A 19,898-nucleotide genomic window follows, 5' to 3' on the forward strand; every position below is an offset into this window, starting at 1 on the left:
GAGATGCTGGGGATTGAACCCAGGACCTCATACATGCAAAGCATGCGCTCTACCACAGAGCTACATCCCCTCTGCCAATCTTCTGTTTCAGGAACCCAAGAGCATGAGTAAAAGTAAGACATACAGCAAAGATGGGGAGGATTTGATTGACATGTAATAAAAGCTCCCATTAAGCTTCTTTTTGCTTGGAAAAGGCACGAACGGGGATCGAAACCGTGATCTTCGGTTTACAAGACCGACGCCTTGCCACTTGGCCATCACGCCCGCAACCTTGGTTTTGATTTGGCGTGGAAGCACTGGACAAATGTACCTGTAACAGCAACAGGAGTTAATTACCTGAGCATAACAGTAAACATTCTTCTGATACTGTCTCAGAACATGCAAATCAAGCAAGTTCCTCCAGCTGCAAATGCCTTTTTAATGAACAGTTTTTGTTGTGGTTTTGATTCACTTCAGCATGCTTCCAATAATGAGCTTCAGTCTAAAAGACAAATTCAGTGGAGATGCTGGGGATTGAACCCAGGACCTCATACATGCGAAGCATGCGCTCTACCACTGAGCTACATCCCCAACTTGCTGTAGGTTGTTGACAATGTGCCCATGGGACAAGCCAAAGCTTTAAACTTACAGTGAGGGCAGAGTTAAAATCCTGCATAGTCAGCATTTTAACATAGTAAGCTGGAACATCATATATGATGGGGCACGCAAAGGCTACCAGCAAAGTGACATTGGGCAGAATCTTCCAAGAAAGAAGGTACGGACGGGGGTCGAACCCATGACTTTCGGTTTACGAGACCGACGACTTACCACTTGGCCAACATGCCAGCTCATCAACTGTGTTAGTTCCATGACTCTATGCCTCAACCGGTCTCCTGAGAATTCTTGGCTGACTCAATGAATAAAATTCTTGCTAAATGCTCAGTTTGAACTTTTAGCAAACGTTGGTGTGACCTCTGCTTCAGTACAAGAATGTGCATGTACTCCCATCCTGGGCACCTTGCAACACATGCGGCAGAATTTGTCTAGAACTAAATGTCTGGTTTGTGTTTCTCTGAAGTTGCAAAGAAATACTCTAAAAGGTCAGACAATGAAGAAAAATTCCTGATCCTTGTAGTCTGAAGTTGCAAAAACCTGCCAAGCAGGTTATAACATGGAGATGCAGGGGATTGAACCCTGGACCTCATACATGCAAAGCATGCGCTTTACCACTGAGATACATCCCCACTGCCAATCTTCTGTTTACGGAACCAGAGAGCATGAGTAAAAGTAAGACATTCAGCAAAGATGGGGAGGATTTGATTGACATGTAATAAAAGCTCCCATTAAGCTTCTTTTTGCTTGGAAAAGGAACGAACGGGAATCGAACCCGTGATCTTCGGTTACCTGAGCATAACAGTAAACATTCTTCTGTTACTGTCTCAGAACATGCAAATCAAGCAAGTTCCTCCAGCTGCAAATGCCTTTTTAATGAACAGTTTTTGTTGTGGTTTTGATTCATTTCAGCATGCTTCGAATAATGAGCTTCAGTCTAAAAGACAAATTCAGTGGAGATGCTGGGGATTGAACCCAGGACCTCATACATGCGAAGCATGCGCTCTACCACTGAGCTACATCCCCAACTTGCTGTAGGTTGTTGACAATGTGCCCATGGGACAAGCCAATGCTTTAAACTTACAGTGAGGGCAGAGTTAAAATCCTGCATAGTCAGCATTTTAACATAGTAAGCTGGAACATCATATATGATGGGGCATGCAAAAGCTACCAGCAAAGTGACATTGGGTAGAATCTTCCAAGAAAGAAGGCACAGACGGGGGCCGAATCCATGATCTTCGGTTTACAATACCGAAGCCTTACCACTTGGCCACCATGCCAGCTCATCAGCTGTGCTAGTCCCATGACTCTGTGCCTCAACCGGTCTCCTGACAATTCTTAGCTGACTCAATGAATAAAATTCTTGCTAAATGCTCAGTTTGAACTTTTAGGAAACGTTGGTGTGACCTCTGCTTCAGTAGAAGAATGTGCATGTACTCCCATCCTGGGCACCTTGCAACACATGTGGCAGAATTTGTCTAGAACTAAATGTCTGGTTTGTGTTTCTCTGAAGTTGCAAAGAAATACTCTAATAGGTCAGACAATGAAGAAAAATTCCTGATCCTCGTAGTCTGAAGTTGCAAAAACCAGCCCAGCAGGTTATAACATGGAGACGGAGGGGATTGAACCCTGGACCTCATACATGCAAAGCATGCGCTTTACCACTGAGATACATCCCCTCTGCCAATCTTCTGTTTAAGGAACCCAAGAGCATGAGTAAAAGTAAGACATTCAGCAAAGATGGGGAGGATTTGATTGAAATGTAATAAAAGCTCCCATTAAGCTTCTTTTTGCTTGGAAAAGGCACGAACGGGGATCGAACCCGTGATCTTCGGTTTACAAGACCGACGCCTTGCCACTTGGCCATCGCGCCCCCAGCTTTTGTTTTGAATTGGCGTTGAAGCACTGGACAAATGTACCTGTAAAAGCAACTGGAGTTAATTACCTGAGCATAACAGCAAACATTCTTCTGATACTGTCTCAGAACATGCAAATCAAGCAAGTTCCTCCAGCTGCAAATGCCTTTTTAATGAACAGTTTTTGATGTGGTTTTGATTCACTTCAGCATGCTTCGAATAATGAGCTTCAGTCTAAAAGTCAAATTCAGTGGAGATGCTGGGGATTGAACCCAGGACCTCATACATGCGAAGCATGCGCTCTACCACTGAGCTACATCCCCAACTTGCTGTAGGTTGTTGACAATGTGCCCATGGGACAAGCCAAAGCTTTAAACTTACAGTGAGGGCAGAGTTAAAATCCTGCATAGTCAGCATTTTAACATAGTAAGCTGGAACATCATATATGATGGGGCGTGCAAAAGCTACCAGCAAAGTGACATTGGGCAGAATCTTCCAAGAAAGAAGGCACGGACAGGGGTCGAACCCATGATCTTCGGTTTGCGAGACTGACGCCTTACCACACGGCCACCACGCCAGCTCACCAACTGTGCTAGTCCCATGACTAATAGCCTCAACCGGTCTCCTGACAATTCTTGGCTGACTCAATGAATAAAATTCTTGCTAAATGCTCAGTTTGACCTTTTAGCAAACGTTGGTGTGACCTCTGCTTCAGTACAAGAATGTGCATGTACTCCCATCCTGGGCACCTTGCAACACATGCGGCAGAATTTGTCTAGAACTAAATATCTGGTTTGTGTTTCTCTGAAGTTGCAAAGAAATACTCTAATAGGTCAGACAATGGAGAAAAATTCCTGATCCTCGTAGTCTGAAGTTGCAAAAACCTGCCCAGCAGGTTATAACATGGAGATGCAGGGGATTGAACCCTGGACCTCAAACATTCAAAGCATGCGCTTTATCACAGAGCTACATCCCCTCTGCCAACCTTCTTTTTGAGGAACCCAAGAGCATGAGAAAAAATAAGACATTCAGCAAAGATGGGGAGGATTTGATTGACACGTAATAAAAGCTCCCTTTAAGTTTCTTTTTGCTTGGAAAAGGCATGAACGGGGATCGAACCCGTGATCTTCGGTTTACAAGACCGACGCCTTGCCACTCGGCCATCGCGCCCAAAGCTTTGGTTTTGAATTGGCGTGGAAGCACTGGACAAATGTACCTGTAAAAGCAACTGGAGCTAATTACCTGAGCATAACAGCAAACATTCTTCTGATACTGTCTCAGAACATGCAAATCAAGCAAGTTCCTCCAGCTGCAAATGCCTTTTTAATGAACAGTTTTTGTTGAGGTTTTGATTCACTTCAGCATGCTTGGAATAATGAGCTTCAGTCTAAACGACAAATTCAGTGGAGAGGCTGGGGATTGAACCCAGGACCTCATACATGCAAAGCATGCGCTCTACCACTGAGCTACATCCCCAAATTGCTGCAGGTTGTTGACAATGTGCCCATGGGACAAGCCAAAGCTTTAAACTTACAGTGAGGGCAGAGTTAAAATCCTGCATAGTCAGCATTTTAACATAGTAAGCTGGAACATCATATATGATGGGGCATGCAAAAGCTACCAGCAAAGTGACATTGGGCAGAATCTTCCAAGAAAGAAGGCACGGACAGGGGTCGAACCCATGACTTTCGGTTTACGAGACCGACGACTTACCACTTGGCCAACATGCCAGCTCATCAACTGTGTTAGTTCCATGACTCTATGCCTCAACCGGTCTCCTGACAATTCTTGGCTGACTCAATGAATAAAATTCTTGCTAAATGCTCAGTTTGAACTTTTAGCAAACGTTGGTGTGACCTCTCCTTCAGTACAAGAATGTGCATGTACTCCCATCCTGGGCACCTTGCAACACATGCGGCAGAATTTGTCTAGAACTAAATGTCTGGTTTGTGTTTCTCTGAAGTTGCAAAGAAATACTCTAAAAGGTCAGACAATGAAGAAAAATTCCTGATCCTTGTAGTCTGAAGTTGCAAAAACCTGCCCAGCCGGTTATAACATGGAGATGCAGGGGATTGAACCCTGGGCCTCATACATGCAAAGCATGCGCTTTACCACTGAGATACATCCCCACTGCCAATCTTCTGTTTACGGAACCAGAGAGCATGAGTAAAAGTAAGACATTCAGCAAAGATGGGGAGGATTTGATTGACATGTAATAAAAGCTCCCATTAAGCTTCTTTTTGCTTGGAAAAGGCATGAACGGGGATCAAACAAGTGATCTTCGGTTTACAAGACCAACGCCTTGCCACTTGGCCATCACGCCCACGGCCTTGGTTTTTAATTGGCGTGGAAGCACTGGACAAATGTACCTGTAAAACAACAGGAGTTAATTACCTGAGCATAACAGTAAACATTCTTCTGATACTGTCTCAGAACATGCAAATCAAGCAAGTTCCTCCAGCTGCAAATGCCTTTTTAATGAACATTTTTTGTTGTGGTTTTGATTCACTTCAGCATGCTTCGAATAATGGGCTTCAGTCTAAAAGACAAATTCAGTGGAGATGCTGGGGATTGAATCCAGGACCTCATACATGCAAAGCATGCGCTCTACCACTGAGCTACATCCCCAACTTGCTGTAGGTTGTTGACAATGTGCCCATGGGACAAGCCAATGCTTTAAACTTACAGTGAGGGCAGAGTTAAAATCCTGCATAGTCAGCATTTTAACATAGTAAGCTGGAACATCATATATGATGGGGCATGCAAAAGCTACCAGCAAAGTGACATTGGGTAGAATCTTCCAAGAAAGAAGGCACAGACGGGGGTCGAATCCATGATCTTCGGTTTACAAGACCGAAGCCTTACCACTTAGCCACCATGCCAGCTCGTCAGCTGTGCTAGTCCCATGACTCTGTGCCTCAACCGGTCTCCTGACAATTCTTAGCTGACTCAATGAATAAAATTCTTGCTAAATGCTCAGTTTGAACTTTTAGCAAACGTTGGTGTGACCTCTGCTTCAGTAGAAGAATGTGCATGTACTCCCATCCTGGGCACCTTGCAACACATGTGGCAGAATTTGTCTAGAACTAAATGTCTGGTTTGTGTTTCTCTGAAGTTGCAAAGAAATACTCTAATAGGGCAGACAATGAAGAAAAATTCCTGATCCTCGTAGTCTGAAGTTGCAAAAACCAGCCCAGCAGGTTATAACATGGAGATGGAGGGGATTGAACCCTGGACCTCATACATGCAAAGCATGCGCTTTACCACTGAGATACATCCCCTCTGCCAATCTTCTGTTTAAGGAACCCAAGAGCATGAGTAAAAGTAAGACATTCAGCAAAGATGGGGAGGATTTGATTGAAATGTAATAAAAGCTCCCATTAAGCTTCTTTTTGCTTGGAAAAGGCACGAACGGGGATCGAACCCGTGATCTTCGGTTTACAAGAACGACGCCTTGCCACTTGGCCATCGCGCCCCCAGCCTTTGTTTTGAATTGGCGTTGAAGCACTGGACAAATGTACCTGTAAAAGCAACTGGAGTTAATTACCTGAGCATAACAGCAAACATTCTTCTGATACTGTCTCAGAACATGCAAATCAAGCAAGTTCCTCCAGCTGCAAATACCTTTTTAATGAACAGTTTTTGTTGAGGTTTTGATTCACTTCAGCATGCTTGGAATAATGAGCTTCAGTCTAAACGACAAATTCAGTGGAGATGCTGGGGATTGAACCCAGGACCTCATACATGCAAAGCATGCGCTCTACCACAGAGCTACATCCCCTCTGCCAATCTTCTGTTTCAGGAACCCAAGAGCATGAGTAAAAGTAAGACATACAGCAAAGATGGGGAGGATTTGATTGACATGTAATAAAAGCTCCCATTAAGCTTCTTTTTGCTTGGAAAAGGCACGAACGGGGATCGAAACCGTGATCTTCGGTTTACAAGACCGACGCCTTGCCACTTGGCTATCACGCCCGCAACCTTGGTTTTGATTTGGCGTGGAAGCACTGGACAAATGTACCTGTAACAGCAACAGGAGTTAATTACCTGAGCATAACAGTAAACATTCTTCTGATACTGTCTCAGAACATGCAAATCAAGCAAGTTCCTCCAGCTGCAAATGCCTTTTTAATGAACAGTTTTTGTTGTGGTTTTGATTCACTTCAGCATGCTTCCAATAATGAGCTTCAGTCTAAAAGACAAATTCAGTGGAGATGCTGGGGATTGAACCCAGGACCTCATACATGCGAAGCATGCGCTCTACCACTGAGCTACATCCCCAACTTGCTGTAGGTTGTTGACAATGTGCCCATGGGACAAGCCAAAGCTTTAAACTTACAGTGAGGGCAGAGTTAAAATCCTGCATAGTCAGCATTTTAACATAGTAAGCTGGAACATCATATATGATGGGGCACGCAAAGGCTACCAGCAAAGTGACATTGGGCAGAATCTTCCAAGAAAGAAGGTACGGACGGGGGTCGAACCCATGACTTTCGGTTTACGAGACCGACGACTTACCACTTGGCCAACATGCCAGCTCATCAACTGTGTTAGTTCCATGACTCTATGCCTCAACCGGTCTCCTGAGAATTCTTGGCTGACTCAATGAATAAAATTCTTGCTAAATGCTCAGTTTGAACTTTTAGCAAACGTTGGTGTGACCTCTGCTTCAGTACAAGAATGTGCATGTACTCCCATCCTGGGCACCTTGCAACACATGCGGCAGAATTTGTCTAGAACTAAATGTCTGGTTTGTGTTTCTCTGAAGTTGCAAAGAAATACTCTAAAAGGTCAGACAATGAAGAAAAATTCCTGATCCTTGTAGTCTGAAGTTGCAAAAACCTGCCAAGCAGGTTATAACATGGAGATGCAGGGGATTGAACCCTGGACCTCATACATGCAAAGCATGCGCTTTACCACTGAGATACATCCCCACTGCCAATCTTCTGTTTACGGAACCAGAGAGCATGAGTAAAAGTAAGACATTCAGCAAAGATGGGGAGGATTTGATTGACATGTAATAAAAGCTCCCATTAAGCTTCTTTTTGCTTGGAAAAGGAACGAACGGGAATCGAACCCGTGATCTTCGGTTACCTGAGCATAACAGTAAACATTCTTCTGTTACTGTCTCAGAACATGCAAATCAAGCAAGTTCCTCCAGCTGCAAATGCCTTTTTAATGAACAGTTTTTGTTGTGGTTTTGATTCACTTCAGCATGCTTCGAATAATGAGCTTCAGTCTAAAAGTCAAATTCAGTGGAGATGCTGGGGATTGAACCCAGGACCTCATACATGCGAAGCATGCGCTCTACCACTGAGCTACATCCCCAACTTGCTGTAGGTTGTTGACAATGTGCCCATGGGACAAGCCAATGCTTTAAACTTACAGTGAGGGCAGAGTTAAAATCCTGCATAGTCAGCATTTTAACATAGTAAGCTGGAACATCATATATGATGGGGCATGCAAAAGCTACCAGCAAAGTGACATTGGGTAGAATCTTCCAAGAAAGAAGGCACAGACGGGGGCCGAATCCATGATCTTCGGTTTACAAGACCGAAGCCTTACCACTTGGCCACCATGCCAGCTCATCAGCTGTGCTAGTCCCATGACTCTGTGCCTCAACCGGTCTCCTGACAATTCTTAGCTGACTCAATGAATAAAATTCTTGCTAAATGCTCAGTTTGAACTTTTAGGAAACGTTGGTGTGACCTCTGCTTCAGTAGAAGAATGTGCATGTACTCCCATCCTGGGCACCTTGCAACACATGTGGCAGAATTTGTCTAGAACTAAATGTCTGGTTTGTGTTTCTCTGAAGTTGCAAAGAAATACTCTAATAGGTCAGACAATGAAGAAAAATTCCTGATCCTCGTAGTCTGAAGTTGCAAAAACCAGCCCAGCAGGTTATAACATGGAGACGGAGGGGATTGAACCCTGGACCTCATACATGCAAAGCATGCGCTTTACCACTGAGATACATCCCCTCTGCCAATCTTCTGTTTAAGGAACCCAAGAGCATGAGTAAAAGTAAGACATTCAGCAAAGATGGGGAGGATTTGATTGAAATGTAATAAAAGCTCCCATTAAGCTTCTTTTTGCTTGGAAAAGGCACGAACGGGGATCGAACCCGTGATCTTCGGTTTACAAGACCAACGCCTTGCCACTTGGCCATCGCGCCCCCAGCCTTTGTTTTGAATTGGCGTTGAAGCACTGGACAAATGTACCTGTAAAAGCAACTGGAGTTAATTACCTGAGCATAACAGCAAACATTCTTCTGATACTGTCTCAGAACATGCAAATCAAGCAAGTTCCTCCAGCTGCAAATGCCTTTTTAATGAACAGTTTTTGATGTGGTTTTGATTCACTTCAGCATGCTTCGAATAATGAGCTTCAGTCTAAAAGTCAAATTCAGTGGAGATGCTGGGGATTGAACCCAGGACCTCATACATGCAAAGCATGCGCTCTACCACTGAGCTACATCCCCAACTTGCTGTAGGTTGTTGACAATGTGCCCATGGGACAAGCCAAAGCTTTAAACTTACAGTGAGGGCAGAGTTAAAATCCTGCATAGTCAGCATTTTAACCTAGTAAGCTGGAACATCATATATGATGGGGCACGCAAAGGCTACCAGCAAAGTGACATTGGGCAGAATCTTCCAAGAAAGAAGGCACGGACGGGGGTCGAACCCATGACTTTCGGTTTACGAGACCGACGACTTACCACTTGGCCAACATGCCAGCTCATCAACTGTGTTAGTTCCATGACTCTATGCCTCAACCGGTCTCCTGAGAATTCTTGGCTGACTCAATGAATAAAATTCTTGCTAAATGCTCAGTTTGAACTTTTAGCAAACGTTGGTGTGACCTCTGCTTCAGTACAAGAATGTGCATGTACTCCCATCCTGGGCACCTTGCAACACATGCGGCAGAATTTGTCTAGAACTAAATGTCTGGTTTGTGTTTCTCTGAAGTTGCAAAGAAATACTCTAATAGGTCAGACAATGGAGAAAAATTCCTGATCCTCGTAGTCTGAAGTTGCAAAAACCTGCCAAGCAGGTTATAACATGGAGATGCAGGGGATTGAACCCTGGACCTCATACATGCAAAGCATGCGCTTTACCACTGAGATACATCCCCACTGCCAATCTTCTGTTTACGGAACCAGAGAGCATGAGTAAAAGTAAGACATTCAGCAAAGATGGGGAGGATTTGATTGACATGTAATAAAAGCTCCCATTAAGCTTCTTTTTGCTTGGAAAAGGTATGAACGGGAATCGAACCCGTGATCTTCGGTTTACAAGACCAACGCCTTGCCACTTGGCCATCACGCCCACAGCCTTGGTTTTTAATTGGCGTGGAAGCACTGCACAAATGTACCTGTAAAACAACAGGAGTTAATTACCTGAGCATAACAGTAAACATTCTTCTGATACTGTCTCAGAACATGCAAATCAAGCAAGTTCCTCCAGCTGCAAATGCCTTTTTAATGAAAAGTTTTTGTTGTGGTTTTGATTCACTTCAGCATGCTTCCAATAATGAGCTTCAGTCTAAAAGACAAATTCAGTGGAGATGCTGGGGATTGAACCCAGGACCTCATACATGCAAAGCATGCGCTCTACCACTGAGCTACATCCCCAACTTGCTGTAGGTTGTTGACAATGTGCCCATGGGACAAGCCAAAGCTTTAAACTTACAGTGAGGGCAGAGTTAAAATCCTGCATAGTCAGCATTTTAACCTAGTAAGCTGGAACATCATATATGATGGGGCACGCAAAGGCTACCAGCAAAGTGACATTGGGCAGAATCTTCCAAGAAAGAAGGCACGGACGGGGGTCGAACCCATGACTTTCGGTTTACGAGAAAGACGACTTACCACTTGGCCAACATGCCAGCTCATCAACTGTGTTAGTTCCATGACTCTATGCCTCAACCGGTCTCCTGAGAATTCTTGGCTGACTCAATGAATAAAATTCTTGCTAAATGCTCAGTTTGAACTTTTAGCAAACGTTGGTGTGACCTCTGCTTCAGTACAAGAATGTGCATGTACTCCCATCCTGGGCACCTTGCAACACATGCGGCAGAATTTGTCTAGAACTAAATGTCTGGTTTGTGTTTCTCTGAAGTTGCAAAGAAATACTCTAAAAGGTCAGACAATGAAGAAAAATTCCTGATCCTTGTAGTCTGAAGTTGCAAAAACCTGCCAAGCAGGTTATAACATGGAGATGCAGGGGATTGAACCCTGGACCTCATACATGCAAAGCATGCGCTTTACCACTGAGATACATCCCCACTGCAAATCTTCTGTTTACGGAACCAGAGAGCATGAGTAAAAGTAAGACATTCAGCAAAGATGGGGAGGATTTGATTGACATGTAATAAAAGCTCCCATTAAGCTTCTTTTTGCTTGGAAAAGGTATGAACGGGAATCGAACCCGTGATCTTCGGTTTACAAGACCAACGCCTTGCCACTTGGCCATCACGCCCACAGCCTTGGTTTTTAATTGGCGTGGAAGCACTGCACAAATGTACCTGTAAAACAACAGGAGTTAATTACCTGAGCATAACAGTAAACATTCTTCTGATACTGTCTCAGAACATGCAAATCAAGCAAGTTCCTCCAGCTGCAAATGCCTTTTTAATGAAAAGTTTTTGTTGTGGTTTTGATTCACTTCAGCATGCTTCCAATAATGAGCTTCAGTCTAAAAGACAAATTCAGTGGAGATGCTGGGGTTTGAACCCAGGACCTCATACATGCAAAGCATACGCTCTACCACTGAGCTACATCCCCTCTGCCAATCTTTTGTTTGAGGAACCCAAGAGCATGAGTAAAAGTAAGACATACAGCAAAGATGGGGAGGATTTGATTAACATGTAATAAAAGCTCCCATTAAGCTTCTATTTGCTTGGAAAAGGCACGAACGGGGATTGAACCCGTGATCTTCGGTTTACAAGACCGACTCCTTGCCACTTGGCCATCACGCCCACAGCTTTGGTTTTGAATTGGCGTGAAAGCACTGGACAAATGTACCTGTAAAAGCAACAGGAGTTAATTACCTGAGCATAACAGTAAACACTCCTCTGATACTGTCTCAGAACATGCAAATCAAGCAAGTTCCTCCAGCTGCAAATGCCTTTTTAATGAACAGTTATTGTTGTGGTTTTGATTCACTTCAGCATGCTTCCAATAATGAGCTTCAGTCTAAAAGACAAATTCAGTGGAGATTGAACCCAGGACTTCATACATGCAAAGCATACGCTCGAACACTGAGCTACATCCCCTCTGCCAATCTTCTGTTTGAGGAACCCAAGAGCATGAGTAAAAGTAAGACATACAGCAAAGATGGGGAGGATTTGATTAACATGTAATAAAAGCTCCCATTAAGCTTCTTTTTGCTTGGAAAAAGGCACGAACGGGGATCGAACCCGTGATCTTCGGTTACCTGAGCATAAAAGTAAACATTCTTCTGATACTGTCTCAGAACATGCAAATCAAGCAAGTCCCTCCAGCTGCAAATGCCTTTTTAATGAACATTTTTTGTTGTGGTTTTGATTCACTTCAGCATGCTTCCAATAATGAGCTTCAGTCTAAAAGACAAATTCAGTGGAGATGCTGGGGATTGAATCCAGGACCTCATACATGCAAAGCATGCGCTCTACCACTGAGCTACATCCCCAACTTGCTGTAGGTTGTTGACAATGTGCCCATGGGACAAGCCAATGCTTTAAACTTACAGTGAGGGCAGAGTTAAAATCCTGCATAGTCAGCATTTTAACATAGTAAGCTGGAACATCATATATGATGGGGCATGCAAAAGCTACCAGCAAAGTGACATTGGGTAGAATCTTCCAAGAAAGAAGGCACGGACAGGGGTCGAACCCATGATCTTCGGTTTACAAGACCGACGCCTTACCACTTGGCCACCATGCCAGCTCATCAGCTGTGCTAGTCCCATGACTCTGTGCCTCAACCGGTCTCCTGACAATTCTTAGCTGACTCAATGAATAAAATTCTTGCTAAATGCTCAGTTTGAACTTTTAGCAAACGTTGGTGTGACCTCTGCTTCAGTAGAAGAATGTGCATGTACTCCCATCCTGGGCACCTTGCAACACATGTGGCAGAATTTGTCTAGAACTAAATGTCTGGTTTGTGTTTCTCTGAAGTTGCAAAGAAATACTCTAAAAGGTCAGACAATGAAGAAAAATTCCTGATCCTCGTAGTCTGAAGTTGCAAAAACCTGCCCAGCAGGTTATAACATGGAGATGCAGGGGATTGAACCCTGGACCTCATACATGCAAAGCATGCGCTTTACCAATGAGATACATCCCCTCTGCCAATCTTCTGTTTAAGGAACCCAAGAGCATGAGTAAAAGTAAGACATTCAGCAAAGATGGGGAGGATTTGATTAACATGTAATAAAAGCTCCCATTAAGCTTCTTTTTGCTTGGAAAAGGCACGAACGGGGATCGAACCCATGATCTTCGGTTTACAAGACCGACGCCTTGCCACTTGGCCATCGCGCCCCCAGCCTTTGTTTTGAATTGGCGTTGAAGCACTGGACAAATGTACCTGTAAAAGCAACTGGAGTTAATTACCTGAGCATAACAGCAAACATTCTTCTGATACTGTCTCAGAACATGCAAATCAAGCAAGTTCCTCCAGCTGCAAATGCCTTTTTAATGAACAGTTTTTGTTGAGGTTTTGATTCACTTCAGCATGCTTGGAATAATGAGCTTCAGTCTAAACGACAAATTCAGTGGAGATGCTGGGGATTGAACGCAGGACCTCATACATGCAAAGCATGCGCTCTACCACAGAGCTACATCCCCTCTGCCAATCTTCTGTTTCAGGAACCCAAGAGCATGAGTAAAAGTAAGACATACAGCAAAGATGGGGAGGATTTGATTGACATGTAATAAAAGCTCCCATTAAGCTTCTTTTTGCTTGGAAAAGGCACGAACGGGAATCGAACCCGTGATCTTCGGTTACCTGAGCATAACAGTAAACATTCTTCTGATACTGTCTCAGAACATGCAAATCAAGCAAGTTCCTCCAGCTGCAAATGCCTTATTATTGAATAGTTTTTGTTGTGGTTTTGATTCATTTCAGCATGCTTCGAATAATGAGCTTCAGACTAAAAGACAAATTCAGTGGAGATGCTGGGGATTGAACCCAGGACCTCATACATGCAAAGCATGCGCTCTACCACTGAGCTACATCCCCGAATTGCTGCAGGTTGTTGACAATGTGCCCATGGGACAAGCCAAAGCTTTAAGCTTACAGTGAGGGGAGAGTTAAAATCCTGCATAGTCAGCATTTTTAACATAGTAAGCTGGAACATCATATATGATGGGGAATGCAAAAGCTACCAGCAAAGTGACATTGGGCAGAATCTTCCAAGAAAGAAGGCACGGACTGGGGTCGAACCCATGATCTTCAGTTTACGAGACCAACGCCTTACCACTTGGCCACCATGCCAGCTCATCAACTGTTCAAGTCCCATAACCCTGTGCCTCAACCGGTCTCCTGACAATTCTTGGCTGACTCAATGAATAAAATTCTTGCTAAATGCTCAGTTTGAACTTTTAGCAAACGTTGGTGTGACCTCTGCTTCAGTACAACAATGTGCATGTACTCCCATCCTGGGCACCTTGCAACACATGTGGCAGAATTTGTCTAGAACTAAATGTCTGGTTTGTGTTTCTCTGAAGTTGCAAAGAAATACTCTAATAGGGCAGACAATGGAGAAAAATTCCTGATCCTCGTAGTCTGAAGTTGCAAAAACCTGCCCAGCAGGTTATAACATGGAAATACAGGGGATTGAACCCTGGACCTCATACATGCAAAGCATGCACTTTACCACTGAGATACATCCCCTCTGCCAATCTTCTGTTTAAGGAACCCAAGAGCATGAGTAAAAGTAAGACATTCAGCAAAGATGGGGAGGATTTGATTGAAATGTAATAAAAGCTCCCATTAAGCTTCTTTTTGCTTGGAAAAGGCATGAACGGGGATCGAAACCGTGATCTTCGGTTTACAAGACCGACGCCTTGCCACTTGGCCATCACGCCCGCAACCTTGGTTTTGATTTGGCGTGGAAGCACTGGACAAATGTACCTGTAACAGCAACAGGAGTTAATTACCTGAGCATAACAGTAAACATTCTTCTGATACTGTCTCAGAACATGCAAATCAAGCAAGTTCCTCCAGCTGCAAATGCCTTTTTAATGAACAGTTTTTGTTGTGGTTTTGATTCACTTCAGCATGCTTCCAATAATGAGCTTCAGTCTAAAAGACAAATTCAGTGGAGATGCTGGGGATTGAACCCAGGACCTCATACATGCGAAGCATGCGCTCTACCACTGAGCTACATCCCCAACTTGCTGTAGGTTGTTGACAATGTGCCCATGGGACAAGCCAAAGCTTTAAACTTACAGTGAGGGCAGAGTTAAAATCCTGCATAGTCAGCATTTTAACATAGTAAGCTGGAACATCATATATGATGGGGCACGCAAAGGCTACCAGCAAAGTGACATTGGGCAGAATCTTCCAAGAAAGAAGGTACGGACGGGGGTCGAACCCATGACTTTCGGTTTACGAGACCGACGACTTACCACTTGGCCAACATGCCAGCTCATCAACTGTGTTAGTTCCATGACTCTATGCCTCAACCGGTCTCCTGAGAATTCTTGGCTGACTCAATGAATAAAATTCTTGCTAAATGCTCAGTTTGAACTTTTAGCAAACGTTGGTGTGACCTCTGCTTCAGTACAAGAATGTGCATGTACTCCCATCCTGGGCACCTTGCAACACATGCGGCAGAATTTGTCTAGAACTAAATGTCTGGTTTGTGTTTCTCTGAAGTTGCAAAGAAATACTCTAAAAGGTCAGACAATGAAGAAAAATTCCTGATCCTCGTAGTCTGAAGTTGCAAAAACCTGCCAAGCAGGTTATAACATGGAGATGCAGGGGATTGAACCCTGGACCTCATACATGCAAAGCATGCGCTTTACCACTGAGATACATCCCCACTGCCAATCTTCTGTTTACGGAACCAGAGAGCATGAGTAAAATTAAGACATTCAGCAAAGATGGGGAGGATTTGATTGACATGTAATAAAAGCTCCCATTAAGCTTCTTTTTGCTTGGAAAAGGAACGAACGGGAATCGAACCCGTGATCTTCGGTTACCTGAGCATAACAGTAAACATTCTTCTGTTACTGTCTCAGAACATGCAAATCAAGCAAGTTCCTCCAGCTGCAAATGCCTTTTTAATGAACAGTTTTTGTTGTGGTTTTGATTCATTTCAGCATGCTTCCAATAATGAGCTTCAGTCTAAAAGACAAATTCAGTGGAGATGCTGGGGATTGAACCCAGGACCTCATACATGCGAAGCATGCGCTCTACCACTGAGCTACATCCCCAACTTGCTGTAGGTTGTTGACAATGTGCCCATGGGACAAGCCAATGCTTTAAACTTACAGTGAGGGCAGAGTTAAAATCCTGCATAGTCAGCATTTTAACATAGTAAGCTGGAACATCATATATGATGGGGAATGCAAAAGCTACCAGCAAAGTGACATTGGGCAGAATCTTCCAAGAAAGAAGGCACGGACTGGGGTCGAACCCATGATCTTCAGTTTACGAGACCGACGCCTTACCACTTGGCCACCATGCCAGCTCATCAACTGTTCAAGTCCCATAACCCTGTGCCTCAACCGGTCTCCTGACAATTCTTGGCTGACTCAATGAATAAAATTCTTGCTAAATGCTCAGTTTGAACTTTTAGCAAACGTTGGTGTGACCTCTGCTTCAGTACAACAATGTGCATGTACTCCCATCCTGGGCACCTTGCAACACATGTGGCAGAATTTGTCTAGAACTAAATGTCTGGTTTGTGTTTCTCTGAAGTTGCAAAGAAATACTCTAATAGGGCAGACAATGGAGAAAAATTCCTGATCCTCGTAGTCTGAAGTTGCAAAAACCTGCCCAGCAGGTTATAACATGGAAATACAGGGGATTGAACCTTGGACCTCATACATGCAAAGCATGCACTTTACCACTGAGATACATCCCCTCTGCCAATCTTCTGTTTAAGGAACCCAAGAGCATGAGTAAAAGTAAGACATTCAGCAAAGATGGGGAGGATTTGATTGAAATGTAATAAAAGCTCCCATTAAGCTTCTTTTTGCTTGGAAAAGGCATGAACGGGGATCGAAACCGTGATCTTCGGTTTACAAGACCGACGCCTTGCCACTTGGCCATCACGCCCGCAACCTTGGTTTTGATTTGGCGTGGAAGCACTGGACAAATGTACCTGTAACAGCAACAGGAGTTAATTACCTGAGCATAACAGTAAACATTCTTCTGATACTGTCTCAGAACATGCAAATCAAGCAAGTTCCTCCAGCTGCAAATGCCTTTTTAATGAACAGTTTTTGTTGAGGTTTTGATTCACTTCAGCATGCTTGGAATAATGAGCTTCAGTCTAAACGACAAATTCAGTGGAGATGCTGGGGATTGAACCCAGGACCTCATACATGCAAAGCATGCGCTCTACCACAGAGCTACATCCCCTCTGCCAATCTTCTGTTTTAGGAACCCAAGAGCATGAGTAAAAGTAAGACATACAGCAAAGATGGGGAGGATTTGATTGACATGTAATAAAAGCTCCCATTAAGCTTCTTTTTGCTTGGAAAAGGCACGAACGGGAATCGAACCCGTGATCTTCGGTTACCTGAGCATAACAGTAAACATTCTTCTGATACTGTCTCAGAACATGCAAATCAAGCAAGTTCCTCCAGCTGCAAATGCCTTTTTAATGAACAGTTTTTGTTGTGGTTTTGATTCACTTCAGCATGCTTCGAATAATGAGCTTCAGTCTAAAAGTCAAATTCAGTGGAAATGCTGGGGATTGAACCCAGGACCTCATACATGCGAAGCATGCGCTCTACCACTGAGCTACATCCCCAACTTGCTGTAGGTTGTTGAAAATGTGCCCATGGGACAAGCCAAAGCTTTAAACTTACAGTGAGGGCAGAGTTAAAATCCTGCATAGTCAGCATTTTAACATAGTAAGCTGGAACATCATATATGATGGGGCACGCAAAGGCTACCAGCAAAGTGACATTGGGCAGAATCTTCCAAGAAAGAAGGCACGGACGGGGGTCGAACCCATGACTTTCGGTTTACGAGACCGACGACTTACCACTTGGCCAACATGCCAGCTCATCAACTGTGTTAGTTCCATGACTCTATGCCTCATCCGGTCTCCTGACAATTCTTGGCTGACTCAATGAATAAAATTCTTGCTAAATGCTCAGTTTGAACTTTTAGCAAACGTTGGTGTGACCTCTGCTTCAGTACAAGAATGTGCATGTACTCCCATCCTGGGCACCTTGCAACACATGCGGCAGAATTTGTCTAGAACTAAATGTCTGGTTTGTGTTTCTCTGAAGTTGCAAAGAAATACTCTAAAAGGTCAGACAATGAAGAAAAATTCCTGATCCTTGTAGTCTGAAGTTGCAAAAACCTGCCCAGCAGGTTATAACATGGAGATGCAGGGGATTGAACCCTGGACCTCATACATGCAAAGCATGCGCTTTACCACTGAGATACATCCCCACTGCCAATCTTCTGTTTACGGAACCAGAGAGCATGAGTAAAAGTAAGACATTCAGCAAAGATGGGGAGGATTTGATGGACATGTAATAAAAGCTCCCATTAAGCTTCTTTTTGCTTGGAAAAGGCATGAACGGGGATTGAACCCGTGATCTTCGGTTTACAAGACCAACGCCTTGCCACTTGGCCATCACGCCCACAGCCTTGGTTTTTAATTGGCGTGGAAGCACTGCACAAATGTACCTGTAAAACAACAGGAGTTAATTACCTGAGCATAACAGTAAACATTCTTCTGATACTGTCTCAGAACATGCAAATCAAGCAAGTTCCTCCAGCTGCAAATGCCTTTTTAATGAAAAGTTTTTGTTGTGGTTTTGATTCACTTCAGCATGCTTCCAATAATGAGCTTCAGTCTAAAAGACAAATTCAGTGGAGATGCTGGGGATTGAACCCAGGACCTCATACATGCAAAGCATACGCTCTACCACTGAGCTACATCCCCTCTGCCAATCTTCTGTTTGAGGAACCCAAGAGCATGAGTAAAAGTAAGACATACAGCAAAGATGGGGAGGATTTGATTAACATGTAATAAAAGCTCCCATTAAGCTTCTTTTTGCTTGGAAAAGGCATGAACGGGGATCGAACCAGTGATCTTCGGTTTACAAGACCAACGCCTTGCCACTTGGCCATCACGCCCACAGCCTTTGTTTTGAATTGGCGTTGAAGCACTGGACAAATGTACCTGTAAAAGCAACTGGAGTTAATTACCTGAGCATAACAGCAAACATTCTTCTGATACTGTCTCAGAACATGCAAATCAAGCAAGTTCCTCCAGCTACAAATGCCTTTTTAATGAACAGTTTTTGTTGAGGTTTTGATTCACTTCAGCATGCTTGGAATAATGAGCTTCAGTCTAAACGACAAATTCAGTGGAGATGCTGGGGATTGAACCCAGGACCTCATACATGCAAAGCATGCGCTCTACCACAGAGCTACATCCCCTCTGCCAATCTTCTGTTTCAGGAACCCAAGAGCATGAGTAAAAGTAAGACATACAGCAAAGATGGGGAGGATTTGATTGACATGTAATAAAAGCTCCCATTAAGCTTCTTTTTGCTTGGAAAAGGAACGAACGGGAATCGAACCCGTGATCTTCGGTTACCTGAGCATAACAGTAAACATTCTTCTGTTACTGTCTCAGAACATGCAAATCAAGCAAGTTCCTCCAGCTGCAAATGCCTTTTTAATGAACAGTTTTTGTTGTGGTTTTGATTCATTTCAGCATGCTTCGAATAATGAGCTTCAGTCTAAAAGACAAATTCAGTGGAGATGCTGGGGATTGAACCCAGGACCTCATACATGCGAAGCATGCGCTCTACCACTGAGCTACATCCCCAACTTGCTGTAGGTTGTTGACAATGTGCCCATGGGACAAGCCAATGCTTTAAACTTACAGTGAGGGCAGAGTTAAAATCCTGCATAGTCAGCATTTTAACATAGTAAGCTGGAACATCATATATGATGGGGCACGCAAAGGCTACCAGCAAAGTGACATTGGGCAGAATCTTCCAAGAAAGAAGGCACGGACGGGGGTCGAACCCATGACTTTCGGTTTACGAGACCTACGACTTACCACTTGGCCAACATGCCAGCTCATCAACTGTGTTAGTTCCATGACTCTATGCCTCATCCGGTCTCCTGACAATTCTTGGCTGACTCAATGAATAAAATTCTTGCTAAATGCTCAGTTTGAACTTTTAGCAAACGTTGGTGTGACCTCTGCTTCAGTACAAGAATGTGCATGTACTCCCATCCTGGGCACCTTGCAACACATG

The 19,898-nt window shown here is 43.8% G+C and overlaps 34 non-coding genes across 34 annotated transcripts; all 34 read right to left on the bottom strand.

Annotated features, from left to right (window-relative positions):
- Nucleotides 1–192: 192 nt before the first annotated feature.
- Nucleotides 193–264, bottom strand: trnat-ugu (transfer RNA threonine (anticodon UGU)). Its single transcript has one exon. It is a non-coding gene; the product is annotated as a tRNA-Thr (tRNA).
- A 234-nt stretch (nt 265–498) lies between these two features.
- Nucleotides 499–570, bottom strand: trnaa-cgc (transfer RNA alanine (anticodon CGC)). Its single transcript has one exon. It is a non-coding gene; the product is annotated as a tRNA-Ala (tRNA).
- Nucleotides 571–1,545: 975 nt separating this feature from the next.
- On the bottom strand, nt 1,546–1,617 carry trnaa-cgc (transfer RNA alanine (anticodon CGC)). Its single transcript has one exon. It is a non-coding gene; the product is annotated as a tRNA-Ala (tRNA).
- Nucleotides 1,618–2,392: 775 nt separating this feature from the next.
- Nucleotides 2,393–2,464, bottom strand: trnat-ugu (transfer RNA threonine (anticodon UGU)). The gene has a single exon. It is a non-coding gene; the product is annotated as a tRNA-Thr (tRNA).
- Nucleotides 2,465–2,698: 234 nt separating this feature from the next.
- trnaa-cgc (transfer RNA alanine (anticodon CGC)) lies at nt 2,699–2,770 on the bottom strand. Its single transcript has one exon. It is a non-coding gene; the product is annotated as a tRNA-Ala (tRNA).
- A 775-nt stretch (nt 2,771–3,545) lies between these two features.
- On the bottom strand, nt 3,546–3,617 carry trnat-ugu (transfer RNA threonine (anticodon UGU)). The gene has a single exon. It is a non-coding gene; the product is annotated as a tRNA-Thr (tRNA).
- A 234-nt stretch (nt 3,618–3,851) lies between these two features.
- On the bottom strand, nt 3,852–3,923 carry trnaa-ugc (transfer RNA alanine (anticodon UGC)). Its single transcript has one exon. It is a non-coding gene; the product is annotated as a tRNA-Ala (tRNA).
- Nucleotides 3,924–5,003: 1,080 nt separating this feature from the next.
- Nucleotides 5,004–5,075, bottom strand: trnaa-ugc (transfer RNA alanine (anticodon UGC)). The gene has a single exon. It is a non-coding gene; the product is annotated as a tRNA-Ala (tRNA).
- Nucleotides 5,076–5,257: 182 nt separating this feature from the next.
- trnat-ugu (transfer RNA threonine (anticodon UGU)) lies at nt 5,258–5,329 on the bottom strand. The gene has a single exon. It is a non-coding gene; the product is annotated as a tRNA-Thr (tRNA).
- Nucleotides 5,330–5,850: 521 nt separating this feature from the next.
- On the bottom strand, nt 5,851–5,922 carry trnat-ugu (transfer RNA threonine (anticodon UGU)). Its single transcript has one exon. It is a non-coding gene; the product is annotated as a tRNA-Thr (tRNA).
- Nucleotides 5,923–6,350: 428 nt separating this feature from the next.
- trnat-ugu (transfer RNA threonine (anticodon UGU)) lies at nt 6,351–6,422 on the bottom strand. Its single transcript has one exon. It is a non-coding gene; the product is annotated as a tRNA-Thr (tRNA).
- A 234-nt stretch (nt 6,423–6,656) lies between these two features.
- On the bottom strand, nt 6,657–6,728 carry trnaa-cgc (transfer RNA alanine (anticodon CGC)). Its single transcript has one exon. It is a non-coding gene; the product is annotated as a tRNA-Ala (tRNA).
- A 975-nt stretch (nt 6,729–7,703) lies between these two features.
- Nucleotides 7,704–7,775, bottom strand: trnaa-cgc (transfer RNA alanine (anticodon CGC)). Its single transcript has one exon. It is a non-coding gene; the product is annotated as a tRNA-Ala (tRNA).
- A 775-nt stretch (nt 7,776–8,550) lies between these two features.
- Nucleotides 8,551–8,622, bottom strand: trnat-ugu (transfer RNA threonine (anticodon UGU)). The gene has a single exon. It is a non-coding gene; the product is annotated as a tRNA-Thr (tRNA).
- Nucleotides 8,623–8,856: 234 nt separating this feature from the next.
- Nucleotides 8,857–8,928, bottom strand: trnaa-ugc (transfer RNA alanine (anticodon UGC)). The gene has a single exon. It is a non-coding gene; the product is annotated as a tRNA-Ala (tRNA).
- A 775-nt stretch (nt 8,929–9,703) lies between these two features.
- On the bottom strand, nt 9,704–9,775 carry trnat-ugu (transfer RNA threonine (anticodon UGU)). Its single transcript has one exon. It is a non-coding gene; the product is annotated as a tRNA-Thr (tRNA).
- A 233-nt stretch (nt 9,776–10,008) lies between these two features.
- trnaa-ugc (transfer RNA alanine (anticodon UGC)) lies at nt 10,009–10,080 on the bottom strand. The gene has a single exon. It is a non-coding gene; the product is annotated as a tRNA-Ala (tRNA).
- A 775-nt stretch (nt 10,081–10,855) lies between these two features.
- On the bottom strand, nt 10,856–10,927 carry trnat-ugu (transfer RNA threonine (anticodon UGU)). Its single transcript has one exon. It is a non-coding gene; the product is annotated as a tRNA-Thr (tRNA).
- Nucleotides 10,928–11,160: 233 nt separating this feature from the next.
- Nucleotides 11,161–11,232, bottom strand: trnaa-ugc (transfer RNA alanine (anticodon UGC)). Its single transcript has one exon. It is a non-coding gene; the product is annotated as a tRNA-Ala (tRNA).
- Nucleotides 11,233–11,354: 122 nt separating this feature from the next.
- trnat-ugu (transfer RNA threonine (anticodon UGU)) lies at nt 11,355–11,426 on the bottom strand. The gene has a single exon. It is a non-coding gene; the product is annotated as a tRNA-Thr (tRNA).
- Nucleotides 11,427–12,046: 620 nt separating this feature from the next.
- Nucleotides 12,047–12,118, bottom strand: trnaa-ugc (transfer RNA alanine (anticodon UGC)). Its single transcript has one exon. It is a non-coding gene; the product is annotated as a tRNA-Ala (tRNA).
- Nucleotides 12,119–12,300: 182 nt separating this feature from the next.
- On the bottom strand, nt 12,301–12,372 carry trnat-ugu (transfer RNA threonine (anticodon UGU)). The gene has a single exon. It is a non-coding gene; the product is annotated as a tRNA-Thr (tRNA).
- Nucleotides 12,373–12,893: 521 nt separating this feature from the next.
- On the bottom strand, nt 12,894–12,965 carry trnat-ugu (transfer RNA threonine (anticodon UGU)). The gene has a single exon. It is a non-coding gene; the product is annotated as a tRNA-Thr (tRNA).
- A 628-nt stretch (nt 12,966–13,593) lies between these two features.
- trnaa-ugc (transfer RNA alanine (anticodon UGC)) lies at nt 13,594–13,665 on the bottom strand. Its single transcript has one exon. It is a non-coding gene; the product is annotated as a tRNA-Ala (tRNA).
- Nucleotides 13,666–14,441: 776 nt separating this feature from the next.
- Nucleotides 14,442–14,513, bottom strand: trnat-ugu (transfer RNA threonine (anticodon UGU)). Its single transcript has one exon. It is a non-coding gene; the product is annotated as a tRNA-Thr (tRNA).
- A 234-nt stretch (nt 14,514–14,747) lies between these two features.
- Nucleotides 14,748–14,819, bottom strand: trnaa-cgc (transfer RNA alanine (anticodon CGC)). Its single transcript has one exon. It is a non-coding gene; the product is annotated as a tRNA-Ala (tRNA).
- Nucleotides 14,820–15,794: 975 nt separating this feature from the next.
- trnaa-cgc (transfer RNA alanine (anticodon CGC)) lies at nt 15,795–15,866 on the bottom strand. Its single transcript has one exon. It is a non-coding gene; the product is annotated as a tRNA-Ala (tRNA).
- Nucleotides 15,867–16,048: 182 nt separating this feature from the next.
- Nucleotides 16,049–16,120, bottom strand: trnat-cgu (transfer RNA threonine (anticodon CGU)). Its single transcript has one exon. It is a non-coding gene; the product is annotated as a tRNA-Thr (tRNA).
- A 521-nt stretch (nt 16,121–16,641) lies between these two features.
- On the bottom strand, nt 16,642–16,713 carry trnat-ugu (transfer RNA threonine (anticodon UGU)). The gene has a single exon. It is a non-coding gene; the product is annotated as a tRNA-Thr (tRNA).
- A 628-nt stretch (nt 16,714–17,341) lies between these two features.
- Nucleotides 17,342–17,413, bottom strand: trnaa-cgc (transfer RNA alanine (anticodon CGC)). Its single transcript has one exon. It is a non-coding gene; the product is annotated as a tRNA-Ala (tRNA).
- Nucleotides 17,414–18,188: 775 nt separating this feature from the next.
- On the bottom strand, nt 18,189–18,260 carry trnat-ugu (transfer RNA threonine (anticodon UGU)). The gene has a single exon. It is a non-coding gene; the product is annotated as a tRNA-Thr (tRNA).
- Nucleotides 18,261–18,493: 233 nt separating this feature from the next.
- trnaa-ugc (transfer RNA alanine (anticodon UGC)) lies at nt 18,494–18,565 on the bottom strand. Its single transcript has one exon. It is a non-coding gene; the product is annotated as a tRNA-Ala (tRNA).
- Nucleotides 18,566–18,687: 122 nt separating this feature from the next.
- trnat-ugu (transfer RNA threonine (anticodon UGU)) lies at nt 18,688–18,759 on the bottom strand. Its single transcript has one exon. It is a non-coding gene; the product is annotated as a tRNA-Thr (tRNA).
- A 628-nt stretch (nt 18,760–19,387) lies between these two features.
- trnaa-cgc (transfer RNA alanine (anticodon CGC)) lies at nt 19,388–19,459 on the bottom strand. Its single transcript has one exon. It is a non-coding gene; the product is annotated as a tRNA-Ala (tRNA).
- Between the last annotated feature and the right edge of the window lie 439 nt (nt 19,460–19,898).

Source organism: Salminus brasiliensis, chromosome 6, assembly GCF_030463535.1.
Source record: "Salminus brasiliensis chromosome 6, fSalBra1.hap2, whole genome shotgun sequence".
Taxonomy (NCBI): domain Eukaryota; kingdom Metazoa; phylum Chordata; class Actinopteri; order Characiformes; family Bryconidae; genus Salminus; species Salminus brasiliensis.